Source organism: Peromyscus californicus, unplaced genomic scaffold, assembly GCF_007827085.1.
Source record: "Peromyscus californicus insignis strain IS unplaced genomic scaffold, ASM782708v3 Scaffold_9__1_contigs__length_137607984, whole genome shotgun sequence".
Classification (NCBI taxonomy): Eukaryota; Metazoa; Chordata; class Mammalia; order Rodentia; family Cricetidae; genus Peromyscus; species Peromyscus californicus.
Genome location: NW_026294617.1, coordinates 4577602 through 4594304, shown reverse-complemented (window position 1 = coordinate 4594304; position 16703 = coordinate 4577602). Strand labels below are relative to the sequence as shown.

The window sequence follows — 16703 nt, the reverse complement described above, 5'->3', positions numbered from 1 at the left end:
ATAGAATGAAAGTAAGTTGTATATATGCATGTGTTCAGTCTCAAAAATAAAACTGTAAGGAAACCAGGAGATAAAGTTAGGTATTTGTTCAATTCTTGGTAAATTTGTTGGCTCCCTAAATATTAAATTGTGTATTAGTTTATTATGCTATAATGTTTAGCTTTGTTGTTATTATTATTATAAAAATCCACACTTCCTACTAATTTTGGATAAATTTAATTACTTGGCAAGAGTGACTAGCATTTGCTCTTATACTTACAATACTTAAAGCTTTGTAAGATGTTCTGGAACACTTTTCCTATAAGTTCAAAGGATTTTGAAGTTTTTGAAGTTTATATTAATGAAAATTTTACTTAAAAATTTCAGACATGTCTTCAGAATCAAACACAGACTGACTCCTGCAGATACGGAAATGGTTTATACATGCTTTTGTAGCATACAGATTAGATTAATGTAATTCTGTGTTTTCCCCTTATTCAGAATTCTCCTTGTAGAAATGTGACACACTGTATTTGGTCATAAGTAGTATTCATAATCCTCGTAGGATAGTGAGAAATCTTGCCAGTTGAACTGTCTCTGCAGGCTTATTACTGTAAATTGTCTTGAATTTTGCATTTCATCGTTGTATATCTGTTGAATCCTAAATAATCATCATAGAGAAGCAAATTCAATTCCACTAAAATTGGCTTCAGGAGCTGTTAGATTGTGAACCATCCCTTTATTCTACTTAGTAACCAAGGAAGGATCTTTGGAAAACAATGTTGAATAGGCTCAAGTAAGCATTAGATGTGTCACACCACTCCGCTTCACACTTTTGATAGAAAAATGAACAACCGAAATTTGTTTTATATGCTGTTGTGTGAGATTTTCCTGTCCCACACTCCAGTGTGCTCTTGTGTGGCATGCAATCTGTGACTGATCTCCTAAAGTAATTAAGCAGAAGCGAAATTGGGAAGGTTATGCACAATAGACCAATTGAGGTTCAGAAGAATTTTTTAAATTTATGCAGCAGAGTATTGCAGCATATATTACTAACAATGTGTGGTGTGTGGAAACAATTTCAGAATGACTTGCCTCAAACATTGGAGGCAAATTGAATTATAATGATGTAAAAATACTTCAACTTGCCGGGTGGTGGTGGCGCATGCCTTTAATCCCAGCACTCGGGAGGCAGAGGCAGGCAGATCTTTGTGAGTTCAAGGCCAGCCTGGTCTACAGAGCGAGATCGAGGACAGGCACCAAAACTACACAGAGAAACCCTGTCTCGAAAAGCAAACAAACAAACAAAACATTACTCCAACTTATTGTGTTCCATCATTATGTGTTTTCCTGTATCTACTGAATGGCAAACTAGTCATCAGTTGACAGGCACCAAGGCTTCCTTTGTCTGCTTTGTGAGCAGTGGTGCATTGGTCATGGAATGCAGGTGTCTCTTCAGTGGGATGACGTTATTTCCTTGGGGTTGCTGTTAGTATAGTAGTTCTTTGTTCAGTGTTGTGTGAACCACATTCTTTTATCTACGCCTATTGTGCAAGTTGATATCCCTACATCACATTGTGTGAAGTATGTTCTCCACATACTAACCATGAGCTGTCAACTTTTATCATTTTAATATTAATCATTCTTAGTTGAATGATATGATAGTGCATTATGGCTTGATATGTGCATCTGCAATGGTTAGTTACATTGAGCAATCACTTATAGACTTGTAGGCCATTTCTATGTTCTGATTTGAGAAATGTCTGTTTAAGTTGCTTGACCATTTTTTAAACCAAATTATTTAGTTTCTTGTTGTTACTTATCTTCTGGTCCCTTGTGCATTCGAGACATTAGCTATTTTTCAGGTGAATAATTTGAGATATTTTCTTCCATCTGTAAGTTGTCTGTTCACTCTACAATGGAAGACTTCATTTTCCTATTGTTCTCAAATTGTTTAGGTTTTGAATATCTTTAGGAGCAAATCCTATATGCTATTTTTCTATAACATCTTCTCAAAAATGTTAAACTAATATCTACTGAAGTAGATTTTAACTTAAAGAAAGGAAATACGTTTTTAATTTTTTTGTTTTGATAATTCGAGATCTGAGTTATTTTACTTTTATTTCCTTCATGTTAAGCCAATAATGAAATTTCACAGTGATTTCTGGGGTGGGGCAGAAGGAAAATGTATTCAGAATGATGGAGGCCCTGGCCTGGTTGGCCCGAGAAGGTGCAAGCAGGGGAGGCCTCACTGGGGAAGCTGGAGGAGCACCGACTGCCCAGCTGGCAGGTAGGTGATGTTCCGAGAGCGGGAGAGCTGGTAAGCAATGTCCTCAGCAGCCTCCAGCTTGCGCAGCTTGATCAGGCCATCATCACCTGTGGTGGCCAGGGAGTTGGCTATCAGGTCGGCTGCCTTGGAGTCACCCTCAGCAGAGATGATGGCTGCCTTCTTCTGCTGCTCAGCCTTTTCCACCACAAATCTGGCCCTCTCTGCTTCCTGCTGAGCCACCTGTTTGGCTTCCACTGCCTCTGTGAACTCCTTCCTGAAGGTCAAATATGTCAGGGACACATCATCCAGGATGAGCCCATACGTTACTGCTCTCTCTGTAAGGTCATCGCTCACCTGCCTCAAGACCAGCTCTCGCTGGGTGATCAGTTCTCTAGCATCAAAACGAGCCACTACTGACTTGAGGATCTCTGTGGTGATGGATGGCAGCACCCGGTCATCATAATCCTCACCGATGCTGGTATAGATACGAGGAAGCTGGCTGGCTACCGGCCGGAAGAGGATGCATAGTGTGATGTTGACATTCTGCAGATCTTTGCTACCAGTGATGACTGGTACATTCCGGGGTCGAGAGCGGCAGTCAAAGATAATGGGTTTCTGTACCCAAGGGGTGAGAAAGTGAGTCTCTTCCCCTACCACAATGTCCTGCACTCCACGGAATCGGTCAAAGATGACAGCTCTGTGCCCAGCATCCACATTCTATAAGGCAGAGTTCACCACGCCTCCTGCAACTGCTAGCGTTAGGCCGAACTTTCCGATGGACTCAAACACTTTGGCAGCCATGCTTCCTTCTGGTGCACCCACTCACACCTGCTTCCACACTGACCTCCACTTATGTTTTTAATTTTTTTTTTTTTTTTTTTTTTTTTTTTTTTTTTTGGTTTTTCGAGACAGGGTTTCTCTGTGTAGCTTTGCGCCTTTCCTGGAACTCGCTTTGGAGACCAGGCTGGCCTCGAACTCACAGAGATCCGCCTGGCTCTGCCTCCCGAGTGCTGGGATTAAAGGCGTGCGCCACCACCGCCCGGCCTTTGACGTTTTTAATTTTTAATGAAACATTAATACTTTATATTTATTAGTTGTGTGGTTGTCAACTTCTAATTCACTCAAAACAAAAATGTTTTAAGTTGAATAAACAATCACTGTTTCATTGAACAAAAGTTCCTTTAACACCACAAATTTAAGAACTGCCCCAAGTTAATTACTCACCCTATCTGATCATGAATACTTTAATGTCTGTGTAATGTTGACTGTATAATGATCCTAACATTTTTTTTTTTTTTTTGGTTTCTTTGAGACAGGGTTTCTTTGTGTAGTTTTGGTGCCTGTCCTGGATCTTGCTCTGTAGACCAGGCTGGCCTCAACTCACAGAGATCTGCCTGGCTCTGACTCCTGAATGCTGGAATTAAAGGTGTGCACCACTGTCACCCGGCTGATGCTAACTAACATGTTTTACTACTTAGCCAATAAACTAACTTTAAATTATTTTTAAGAAATAATATTTTATTACCTTTCTTATAAATAATTTGGTTTAGTGCATTGATATCATGATGTCATTAATTTGTGAATAAAACAGTAACACATTTTTTATTTATAATTAGTTTTCTATTTTTAATAGTATCATTAAATATTGGAATTTGTATTCATTCCATTTTAAACATCACTATAAAATTGTCAACACTAGTGTCTGTCAATATTAAAGTAGTGGCTTGATCCTGAATTAATATACAACCCATTATTGGTGAAAAATGTTTAGCTTTGATGGAATAGGATTAATGTGGCATGGTACTTAAAATCATGTACTCCAGAAGCCACCTACTTCTGCTGAGGCATTAAAAGAATGTTGGATGCCAGCCAGGCTTGCACAGTGTTCAAACCCATTGCTTACATGTTTGACAGAAACATCTGGCAGGACAGCTGCTGACTTCTGGAGAGCCATAATGGTTTTGAGAGAAGGGAGACATTGTTGTGCAGTTATTATCACGCTACTACTTCAGGTATCTGAACATGGTGAGCATTTGTGCTTCTCTGATAGCATATGCTTTCTCAGTTCTACAGATGAAACTTCTAGATCATGTATAACATTGAGTGTGAGGATCATCAAGTGGTTTTAAGCTATCAAAATGTTCCAAAAGAGCATAGAAGATGTGATGAAAATGTCTTGTTGTTTACAAGTGCCTGTCCAACAAGCCTTGAACTAGGTGACAAAAATTCATAGGCTAGCCTGTTACCAAGAAAAACTGATAACAAAAACCTCTCTTGATTTCACACTCTGTCCTGGAAACGCTCACAAATAAGTCTGTCAGATTTTGTACCAATGAAAGGATTTGGGATTAGCTTTGTTTATCTCAGCTGTTGTGAATTCTCCTTTTCCATCTTTTTTTCTTTCTCTCTTAGAACGATGATTATTAAAAAAGATGTGACAGCTGCCAGTGAATCTATCTGTTCTTTGACTTTTAGAGCAATATTTCATATGCCATGTGCACCCATAAAAATAATGATCTAGAGGTTTTGGGGGAACCTTTCGCTCTAACACTCAGAAACTGACATTTATGATTTGGTCCCATAATAACCAGGTTAGATAGTCTGTCTTCATTTGAATACTGTTGCATTGTATTATTGCAATTAATGGAGCAGTTTGTAAAGAGATATAATCATGATTAGGGTGGGCATGTTCACATTTTACTTCCCTTTGCTGCTCAAGCTGAGAGTCTGAATACGAGACTTTCATGCATTGATTTTTACATTCTTTGTTTCATCAAATGTTAATGATAGCCTACAATGTGCAGGGTATTCTAGTAAGTGCCAAATACACAACAGTGACTGAAATGGATGCAATCACTGCCTTCCTGTAGTTCACAGGTTAGTCACAGAAGTTAGGTATTCAAATGCCTCCAGAGTAAAGGAGGTAAAGAGGATGAGTGAAGCTCTAAATAGAAACCTGTAATTAGTGGTGGAGGATGTGCCTGAAGGGGAAAGAAAGTTCTACCAGATGGAATCAAAATTCAAAACATGTTTAAACAATGAATCATACTTTTAAAAAGAATATACTCCCACAGTCTGAGCACTTGGGCTCTCCACCAGGAGTTTTACCTTCTTGTATCTATCACAGCATGGATGCCCTGGGGGCAGTAAGAATCTCTATACACTCAGGATGCTTCTCAAACTTAGCTTTTGTCTTGAGAGCAACAGTGGGCAAAACTGGGCTTTGAAGAATTGAGCCACATTGAATGTCAAGTTCCTGTCACTTTAGATGCTGGTGGTCTACCACTCTGTAGTGAACTGGCATAGCTATACATCTGGTATTTCTGGGAAGTATAGTTTGTCTCATTAGTAGCTTTTTATGCAATAAGCAACCTGTTTTTTATTCTATGACATGGGAAAAATTTGGGGTGCTGGTTTTATTTGTTCAATCTCATTTATTTGTTAGAATTTTATTGTTGAGAGTTTCATAAATATATAAAATGTTCAAAGCATTGAATTTATTTAAAAAAATAAACAAAATGTCATAAGATTAATAGAATCTGACTATCAGTCTATTTCCACACTAGAAATATCCATATGTTCTTGACTGAGCATCATATACAATTCAAATTTAGTGATTAAATCAATACCAAAACATATAATGTGACTATACATATCTATACCTATACACAGACTGCTGTACTATGTAGATGTGAGAATCGCAAAACTTTTGGTACAATAGCTTTTTCAGAACAGAGAAGTTTCTTAAGTAACTCTCCTTACCTGAAACTAGGGTATTTCTATATCATACAATAAAGCACATGGGTTAAATCATAGTAATAACAAATAACAAAAATTAATAACAATAAAATAGCAAACATTACTAGTTTTATGTTACAGACAATTAACATGAGAAAAACAGAACAAAGTTAGTATCAAACAAATTTTCCAAATCATTTTATTAATGGATATTGTTATTATTGTCTCTAGAAATGCTATTCTTCTTAGGAATCAGATCTTCCTTATTTATAGCTGCACCTACATTATCTATCAATTTACTTATCTACCTTTTCATCCTCTCTCTCTTGCTCTTTATGTGTGTGTTTGTGTGTCGTGTGTGTTTTTGTGTGTATGTGCGTGTGTGTGTGTGTGTGTGTATGTGTGTGTGTGTATGAATATGACATAACTCAAATGTGAAGGGCAAAGGACAACATTAAGGAGGAATTCTCTCATCACATGTGGCCTAGAGAGCACACTCAGGCCACTGAGCTTGGCAGAAAGAGACTTAACCTGCTAAGCCATCTTGCCATTCCCCAGGTATTTGTTTATAATGCTTTATGTTAACTGGGTAATGTTTTGAGAGAGTTTTCTTTAATTAAAGCTTTCCTCATATGATTAAAGTATATGAAGTTTTCAGCAGTACTCCATAAGTTTTTCATCAAAATGATGATATAAATAAAGTTATAAAAATATTTAGGTGTCTGTAAAACATATCTCAGCCTTCATCAAGATTTCTAAGATCATATAATTAAATTGTTTATGTCTTTATTAGGATATCCCACTGAGGTTAGCTAAATCTACATTTGTTATTTGATTTGAACCATAAAATTATTATTAATAGAAAGTAGGAATGCTTTGGATGGCTCTCTTCTGCAAAGAAATGTGAGAAATTAGTACTGTATTGCTCACAGCATGATGAAATGTTGAAATAAAATTTCTGGGAGTGATTGAAGAAAACCAATGCACTGAAACAGGGGTTTAGTGATAGTTTAAAAAATAATTTAGATAGTCATTAATCATTCCAGTGGCATGCAGTCAGTGATCTCCTGGGACTTAGTTCAAGTTACTATTGCTGTGATGAAAAACCAAAACTAACATGAGGAAGAAAGGGTTGATTTTACTCACACTTCCATGTAGCAGTTGATTATCAAAAGCAGTGAGGGTAGGATCCTGGAGGCAGGAGCTGGTACAGAGGCCATGGAGGAGTGCTGCCTACTGGTTTACTCACAATGGCTTGTCCAGCCTTCTTTCTTACAGAACTCAGGGACACCAGCCCAGGGATGGCACCCTCCATCATCAATTGCTAATTAAGGAAATGTCTTATAGGCTTTTCTAAACCAAATCTTACAGAGACATTTTCTTAACTGAAATTCCTTACTCTCAGATGACTTTTGCTTATGTAAAGTTGACATAAAACTATTCAGTACAGCCTGTTATTGGATTTTATTTTGAGACTGTTTTTCACACTGTAGCTCAGACTAGCCTGGAACTCACTATTGAAAAATTACCTAGATGATCTGATCCTCTTGCATCTACTGCCAAGTGCTTTGGTTACAGGCATGTGCCATAACACCCTCTCATGCAGTGCTGGGGAGTAAATACAATACTTTATGAATGCTAGGCAAGCACACAACTGACTGATCTACGTCTCTGGCCCATCCTTAGGTCAAATGTTAATACTTACAAATAAGATTTCAAGTCTTGTCTCTTTGAGAAGAAGTTATAGACAATTCCCAGGCAAATATATAGATATATATATAGATAGATAGATATAGATATTCACAATTATGAAGTTCTTTTCCAAGCTTGAGGTATGTGCAATTTTCTGAATTTTCAGGCTATTGTTTAAAAATTGGCAAATCTTAGTAACACTTAGCAGTAGACATCTCCTAACCTCTTGAAGATCTCTTTTCTTCCTGAATTATCCCTTATCTCAAAATTTGGAGACTGAAATATCCTCCTTCCCAGTTGCTAGTGGAACCTTTAAGGTAGTCAGGTGATGCAAACAGGCCACTAGGACCTTGGATCATAGCACAGCCCTGCTTCCCTGTGGACACTCTTCTGCCCCCTTTTTCTCCCCTCCTCCTCCTCTTCTTCTTCTCTTTCTTTGTTGTCTTCTTCTTCTTTGACTTAATCTAACATGATCTTTTAGATTTATTTAAATTTTTTCATACAGTATATTTTCATCATATTCTTTCTCCTTTCTCAGTTTCTTCCAGATCTTCCCTTCCTCTCTACTTACCCAACTTCATGTTCTACTTTGTGATGATGATGAGGTGTAAGCAAACCCATTCTAACCACTCTGGATGCTGGCATGATTTCCAAGTCTCGAAATTATGAACCAAAGTAAATCCTCCCCAAAGTGCATCATTTACATATTTTGTTAAGGAGGCTAGAACAGTATCCACTACAAAAGGTTTCCCCATTTTCAGTGTCCATCTTTTTACCCTAATAGGGAAAAAATTGAGAAGATATTCTGTTTCCTCCTGGGTTTATCAGTGTTGGAGACAGTCCCTCTATCTAATGTGGTACTCCCACTCAGTATCCTCCCTTACTCAGAACCATATAAAGGTTCCTTGCTTAACACAAGGCCACAGTGTTAATGCCATTCTATTACAGGTTCCCTGGGTCAGCCCTGCACTGAATTCTTAACACCCAGGCCCCAGAAGTACTGTAGCTGTGTTTTAGCTTAGATATCTTTACCTTTGAATGCTTAGAAATATGTTTGTTTGCATTCTAAATTGAAATAAGAAATTGTCACTTCATATATTCCTTTTATTTTAAAATTTCTTTTAGACTTACTTTTCTATGTGTGCAGATTTTGAGAGTGTGTGTGTGTGTGTGTGTGTGTGTGTGTGTGTGTGTGTGTGTGATGGGTGATGTCTTTCTGTATGCTGTGAATATGTGTTTCTCTGATTGGTTGATAAATAAAGCCATTTGGCCTATGGCAAAGCAGCATGGAGGCAGGTGGGAAATCCAAACAGAAAGACAGGAAGAAGGTGGCACAGCTGACAGCGAAGGAGAAGCAACATACCAACAGACTGGTAAAGCCATGAAATGTGGTAAAACATAGATTACTTTAAGATATAAGAACTGTCTAGCAAGAGGCCTGCCATAGACCATACAGTTTGTAAGTAATATAAGCCTCTGTGTGTTTAATTGGGTCTGAGCGGCTGTGGGACCAGGCAGGACACAGGAAAACTTCCAACTACAATGTCCTGCGAATGTCTAGTTCTCAAAGAGATCAGAAGAAAGTGTTGGATCCCCTAAAAACAGAGTTATGGATGGTTGTGAGCCATCATGTGAGAGCTGGGAATCAAACTGGGTTCTCTGAAAGAGTATCAAGTGCTCTTGACGGCTGAGCCATCTATCCTGGCCCCATATAACAATCTTTCTTTGGAAGTAATGTAAGGAATAAGTGTGTTGGTCTTAAGTCAAAATTCTTTCTCATTTAGATTATTATGGAGTCATTTTTGTAATTGAGGTTTCCTCTTCCAGGTGGCTGTAGCTTATATTAAACTGGCAAAAAGTAAAAGAAAGAAAGAAAGAAAAGAAAAGAACAACAATAAGGAGGAAAAAACAGGCTTTTCCTACAATTATGGAATGGGAAGGGGTCATTAGTTCACATTTCTGTTCTCATTAAACAGAACTATCCATTTAATTTAGGTTAACTTCTTTGAGGAAATAGCTTTGTGTTTCCCAAAGTTATCCTTTCTTGGAACAAGCCTCTGACATGCCTTCTTTTTCCAGCTGATAGATCACAGGTGATCCCTCAGCAGATAGTATTTTTCTTTGAGACCTAATGCCTGTCTTTAGTAATTTCAACATGGTCTCTGGCACTTTTATCAACAGAAATTGTATAAGCCCAAATTTCATCTTTGTTGTGTCTCTGCACTGAACCATGGACACATATTAGTTATGGGAATGGTAAGGCACCTCTCTTCTCAGGAAAACACAATGCTTCTAGAGGAGCAGTTCTCAATCTGTGAGCCATGACCCCTTAGGAGATAGCATATCAGATACCCTGCATATCAGATATTTACATTATGATTCACAACACTACTAAAATTACAGTTATGAAGTATCAATGATATAATTTTATGATTGGGGATCACCACAACATGAGGAACTATATTAAAGAATCACAGTATTAGGAAAGTTGAGAACCACTGTTCTAGAGAGAAGAAAAAAAGCTCCTAAGAGCTCAGATTTTCAAATTTTAAAGGATAGATAATCTGTTATGTTGTTGCTAGGTAACCTAGAGGAATTTATTTTGTCTCCCTGTGTCTTTCATTTCTCATCTATATATTAAGTGAAAATGCTATTTATCACTGGACTAGTAGAATGAAATGAATTATTACTTGTAAAATATTTACAACAGTTGTAGTACATAAGTGTCACATAAAACATAGGATGTTAATGGCGTATATTGGTTTTGTTTGTTTGTTTGTTTGTTTGTTTTTTTGAGACAGGGTTTCTCTGTGTAGCTTTGGAGCCTTTCCTGGAACTTGATTTGTAGACCAGGCTGGCCTTCAACTCACTTAGATCAGCCTGCCTCCCAAGAGCTGGGATTAAAGGCGTGCGCCACCACCGCCCAGCGCCATATGTTGTTAAGCCACTGAGTTGCATGTGAACAGTTGGGAAGAAAGAGGAGCTTGGCAACTGTCGTCATGCTTGCTGTGTTTTTTTCTTGCATGTGAGGAATAATGTATGATGTCTCTTAATACCTAAGCTGTGAGGATATGTGAAATGAAGATGGATTCAACCAAATACAGATCAGTGCATTACTGCCTACAATAAAAGCTTCAATAAAAGTGTGTAAGGGAGAGAAACTGTAGTGTTTTACAGTACAGTGTGTGCCAAAATACTGGAACTTTAAGCAATTAAAATAAGTTTACAGTGATTAAGATCAAGCTTGGATCATGTCTAAGGGAGGGCAGATCACGCAGGTGAATGGGTGTGAGAAAGCACTGGTGTGTCTCGGGGTTTGTTATCTCAGGGAAGCTATGGTTGACTAAAATCTCATGACTTCCGAGATTATTCAAGCACGCTTGAGTCAGGCATCCTCCATTCCAACAGAGATGACAAAACAGTGGATGCCTGGACTTCATCTCTGGGGCAGCAGAGCCTGAGAATCAGCATCTCTTTTTGAAGCTCCCCAGAACAGTAAAACATATGCTGCATATTGAAAATCTCCACAGGGCTCTTTAGCTAGCAAGTGTCCACTCTGCAATAGCCACTGCAACTGCCCCCTTTGACTCCTTCTTCTCTACTTATCATGATTTGCTCTGATGCTCTGTTTCAAAGTGACAGGACAAACATAGCTTACTGTGTGTTAAGCAAGAGAACCTTCAGCATAGGAGAGTAGATTGATTATAGTTTTACATTATGAATGAGGTCATTATGTTTTGAAGCATAGTGAATGCTTTGTGTTTCCATTTCCTTTCATGACATCTTTTTTATTTGTCTTCTGATATACCTTGCTAAATCCTGCGTATTACTAATTACACTGTTTTAACAAGTAGTGTATATTTCCCTGGATAGTAATGAGCTGAGTACGGAATACCTAGGCAGTGTTCCCATGCTTGTGCAGTAGATTACTGGAGAAGCCTTTAAGAGATGCAGAACATTGTGCCTCACCCAAACACGATGATCAGAGCCACTGGAGATTCACCAGGAGTACTGGCTTCTTTTCACAGGCTAAGTAGCAGTAGAGTGTGCTCAGTTTTGAGAACCATCTTAGGAATCATTTTCTTTCATTTAAACCCCTCGTCCTTCCTTTTTTTCTTCCTTCCTTCCTTCCTTCCTTCCTTTTTTTTTTTAATTTTTGACACAGGGTTTTTCTACGTAGTCCTCCCTGTCCTGGACTTCAGTATGTAGACCAGACAGGCCTTCAACTCATAGATATCCTCCTGTCTGTGCCTCCTGAGTGCTGGGATTAAGGGTGTGTGCCACCATGCCTGGTGAGAAAAATTTTCTCGAGAGATTCAAATAAAGGACATCAAAATTGAGGCTCTAAGGGGAAAAACTAGGCAGATTAATATTTGTTAAAACATTTTAAGGGAAAGATTGAATTCAGACAAGCTCACAGGATTATAGCAGGTGACTCTGAGGTACTGTCATTTTTTAATTTAATTGGTTGTCAGACATGATTACTTCTTCAGCATTTTGAAGCATTTCTTAAACATAAGTAAAATGTTTTAGTAGATCATAAATGAAAAAAGACACTGTGGAGTGAATGCAACTAAAATTAGTTATATACATGTATGAAATTGTCAAACAGTAAAAAAAAATAAAAATAAAGACACAAACCTTCTGATGCACAATAGATTCCATGTTCCTGTCTTCAGACTAAACATTCAATAAATATTTCTCCTACCTCTATGAAGATATTATCAATATTTTTATATGAATAATGTTCATCATTTGAAGATGAATTGTGTAATTAGTATATATTGAATTACATACAATATGGTCACTAGAATCTTGTGTAATATATATTTTAAAGCAGCCTTTTATGATAATTTAAAGTGACACCTAATGATGAAGTATAAAAAAAGGTGTGTATTCATATTCTTCTAAAATGCTAGCCAGATGTTCTCTGGAACTAGATCTCCCCCAGCATTCAGAACTTAAAACTTCTCAGGTGACTGTATCACATACTAAGACACAGCTAGTCTGCCAGAATCAGACATGACTGTGTGAATCACACACTTAGATACAGATAGCCTGCAGGAAACAGAAGCTATGCTCTTTACATTTAGTGTGTTCAGGTGAAAAGATAAAGGTTTTAGGTTAAAGTGTTAAAACACACATATGTGGGTTCAACATAGAAGAGTTAAAGAGTTCTTTTGTGATGGTCATAATAAAATATCATTACCTTACAGAGCCAATGTCACTACCCCACTCCTCTCCCTCCTATTCTTCCAGATACCTTTCCTCAATCCCTCTTTTCCCTGTCCTCTTCCATGCTCTCATCAGTCTCCTCATCATTGAAAAATAATTTTTCTAAAATAATGAGCACATTTCTGCCTAAGTGCTTCTCTTACTTACAAAATGTGTGTGTGGGTGTGTGTGTATGTGTTTGTGTGTGTTGGTGTGTGTGTGTGTGTGTGTGAGTGTGTGTGTGTGTGTGTGTGTGTGTGTGTGTGTGTGAGAGAGAGAGAGAGAGAGAGAGAGAGAGAGAGAGAGAGAGAGAGAGAGAGAGAGAGATTGAGAGAGAGAGAATTCTTGATGTTAGGTATGTGGCATATGCTTGCATTCTTGGCACTCAGAAAGCATAGACAGGTGAGCACAGGGTACATAAAGAGTTGGCAGCCAGTCTGAGCTACATAATTAGACTTTAGGATACAGTGAGAACCTTTCTTAATAATAGCAATAATAATTATTATAATACTGTGAAACTAGATCATTAAAACAAAAAGACATAATGGCTTGGAAACCATGTCCATCCAGTTGCCCTGAGCCATCAATTGTCTCTATGGGCAGATTTTTTTTTCTTTGACTTTTTTGTTTTAATTATTACCATCATAGCAGTGTTTTCTTTTTATTTATTTTTTTCTTTATTAAGAAATTTTCTACTCACTCCTCATGCTATCCACAGACCCCCCTCCTCTCTCCTCCAACCCCCAGCCCTCTTTCCCAAGCCACCATGCATCCCCACATCCCCCAAATCGAGGTCTCCCATAGGGAGTCAGCAGAGCCCAGCACACTGAGCCTAGGCAGGTCCAAGCCCCTTCCCACTGCACCAAGGCTGTGCAAGGTGTCACACCATAGGCACCGGATTCCCCAGAAGCCTGCCCATGCACCAGGGACTGATTCCGATCCCTCTGCCTGGGTGCCCCCCAAACAGTTCGAGCCAAACAACTGTCTTCGATGTCCAGAAGGCCTACAGCCACCAGTCCACAGTTCATGGGCTTCCACCAGTGTGGCTGATCATCTCTGCACGTTCTCCCATCATGATCTCAACGTCCCTCACCTGCAGTATCTCTCCTCTCTCTCATCAATTGGATTCCCGAAGCTCAACCTGACACCTGTCCGTGGATCTCTGCATCTGCCTCCATATGTCACTGGACAAAGGCTCTATGATGACAGCTAGGTTATTTGCTAGGCTGGTCACCAGAGTAGACCAGTCCAGGCACTCTCTGGACCACTGCCAGCAGACCAAGGTGGGGTCAACCCTGTGGATTCCTGAGAGCCTCCCCAGCACCCTGCCTTTTCCTATTCCCATGATGTCCTCATCTATCACGGTATCTTCCTCCCTGCCCTCCCACTCTGTCCCTGTTCCAGCTTGACTATCCCATTTCTCTATGGGCAGATATTAAGAGACTGTCTACACCTAGATGTAGCACAAGCAGGAAGTGCAAAAAAACGGTGGTGGCAAGTGGTAAAAACTAGATTAGAATAAAATCTTTGTTCAGTTTTGAACTCCAGTTTGTTTGTATCCTGTATATATCTTGAGTGAGCAAAGAACTAGCTTATCGTATGTAAAAAGGAAACAGTACCAGTCAGACTTACTATAGCAAAATCATGTTTATAAGTATCCTGACATATTATAGGCATTGAGTGACAAGAGTGTTTCATTAATGTTTGATATGAGTGCATGTGTAAAATTATTAAATAAGCCACTGGATTTTTCTTCTTATCATAAAAGATAGGTGGTTCTCACTCTGATCAGGACCAGCTGCTGCTGTTTACTATGTGTGCGCCCACATAACCATGACTGTAATTGAAGATGTTCAGGAAATCGTGGCCTTCTTAAATTTGTGAACTATTAAAATGATTTTATTCCCCACGTGTGTAAACAGGAGGTGATGTAGATTTCTCAGTTTCAACCATTAGGGACAAATACAATTTGATGCAATTTCAGGAGTTGATTAAGATACCTAAATAACACAAGACATTGGATTTGATTGGCATGTGGAATACATTCTATCACAGATTTTCAAAATGCTGTTCATTTGATTAATACAAATCTAATTCTGAAAAATTAAAATAGGCAGTTTGGCCTAACACCCTACCCCAAAAGTCAAAACATTATAGAAGGTCCTATATCACTTTGTAGATTTTTAAAGAAATTTGTGGGGTAAAAATGTTTTCTGCTCAAATCTTTTGATTTTCATTGACGTCCAAGTCTTTCCTCACTATTTGGTTTGCCATTGTGTGTCTATTTTGTGCAAGGAGCATTCAGCTTCTTGTTGACTCATCTGCTCTATGTGTCATAGCTGAGTGGTCAGCACAGAGCATAAAGGGTGTTGCTCTTATGGGCAAATCCAGTAATAAAACCAAGCATTCTTTTTCAGAATGAGAAATACTTTCTCCCTTTCAAGCGAAAAGCAAGAACACTGTGCTTTATGGTACTCAGTCTCGCATGGATATCACTAACTTCTGAATCAACAAACAGGAGGAGCAAACACTGGCCCAGAGCTACATATCTGGTGCATTTGTGGATGAGATGTGCTGTATTGACTGACAACTACTGGATTCCAAGTATACTTCAAAATCTTGGAGTAAATGTAGCTTGTCTTCAGGCGATACCAGAAAGGGGAGGGGGTAAAGTAAAAGGAAGACAGAATATTTGACTATCAAAAGAACGGCTTAGAATTCAAATGGAAAATCAAGTCCAAATTCAAGAGTAGTAATAGACATTAAAGGCCAGATACATGTTCCATTTGGGGAACAAGAAGCCTTACATATTGTTCTGTAGGCTTCTTACCAACTAATTTCAGGGAAATTTAAATTTCTTTAGACCTATTTTGTTGTCCATAAAATGGAATTTGGAACAGATTACTGGTTCTCAACCCATAAATTTCATGAAGTACTGCAACATCTGAATTAGTTGTGTTGGTGCAAGAACAGGGTCTACACTTAGCTGTCTTTCAGCCAATACTACTCTACAGTCAGGAGAGTGAAACCTGAACTAGATGATTCTAAGTTTCTGAGGACCTGACCCTGGGAAAGGGCTGCAAAGGTAATGACACATGCTGAACTCAACTAGAATATATTTGTACACTCATGAATGTCCACTTCCTTTGGAGATTGTTAGAAGGTTTCATTCTAATTTATCATCCCCCAAAAGGATATTATGCATTTTGTTATGATTTCACCCTCTTCTTTTCTTTTTAATTTCATTTTACAATATAATTTAATTCTACATATCAGCCATGGATTCCCTTGTTCTCCCCCCTCCCACCCCCCTCCCTTTCTCCCCAGCACACCCCCCATTCCCATCTCCTCCAGGGCAAAGACTCTCCCGAGAATTGAGATCAACCTGGTAGACTCAGTCCAGGCAGGTCCAGTCCCCTCCTCCCAGGCTGAGTCAAGCGTCCCTGCATAAGTTCCAGGTTTCAAACAGCCAACTCATGCACCGAGCACAGGACCTGGTCCCACTGCCTGGACGCCTCCCAAGCAGATCAAGCCAATCAACTGTCTCACCTATTCAGAGGACCTGATCCATTTGGGGGCCCCTCAGTCATTGGTTCATAGTTCATGTGTTTCCATTAGTTTGGCTATTTCTCCCTGTGCTTTATCCAACCTTGGTCTCAACAATTCTCACTCATATAAACCCTCCTCTTTCTTGCCAATTGGACTCCTGGAGCTCCACCCGGGGCCTGGCCGTGGATCTCTGCATCTGGTTCCCTCAGTCATTGGATGTGGTTTCTAGCACAACAATTAGGGTATTTGGCCATCCTGTCAC

The 16703-nt window shown here is 38.9% G+C and overlaps 1 protein-coding gene and 1 pseudogene across 5 annotated transcripts in view; one reads left to right on the top strand and one right to left on the bottom strand.

Annotated features, from left to right (window-relative positions):
* The window catches only part of Naaladl2 (N-acetylated alpha-linked acidic dipeptidase like 2), a 1340311-nt gene that overhangs the window by 662271 nt on the left and 661337 nt on the right, over window positions 1-16703 (top strand). The gene's annotated exons all lie outside the window — the stretch shown is intronic.
* On the bottom strand, window positions 2084-3090 carry LOC128106558 (prohibitin 1-like; annotated as a pseudogene).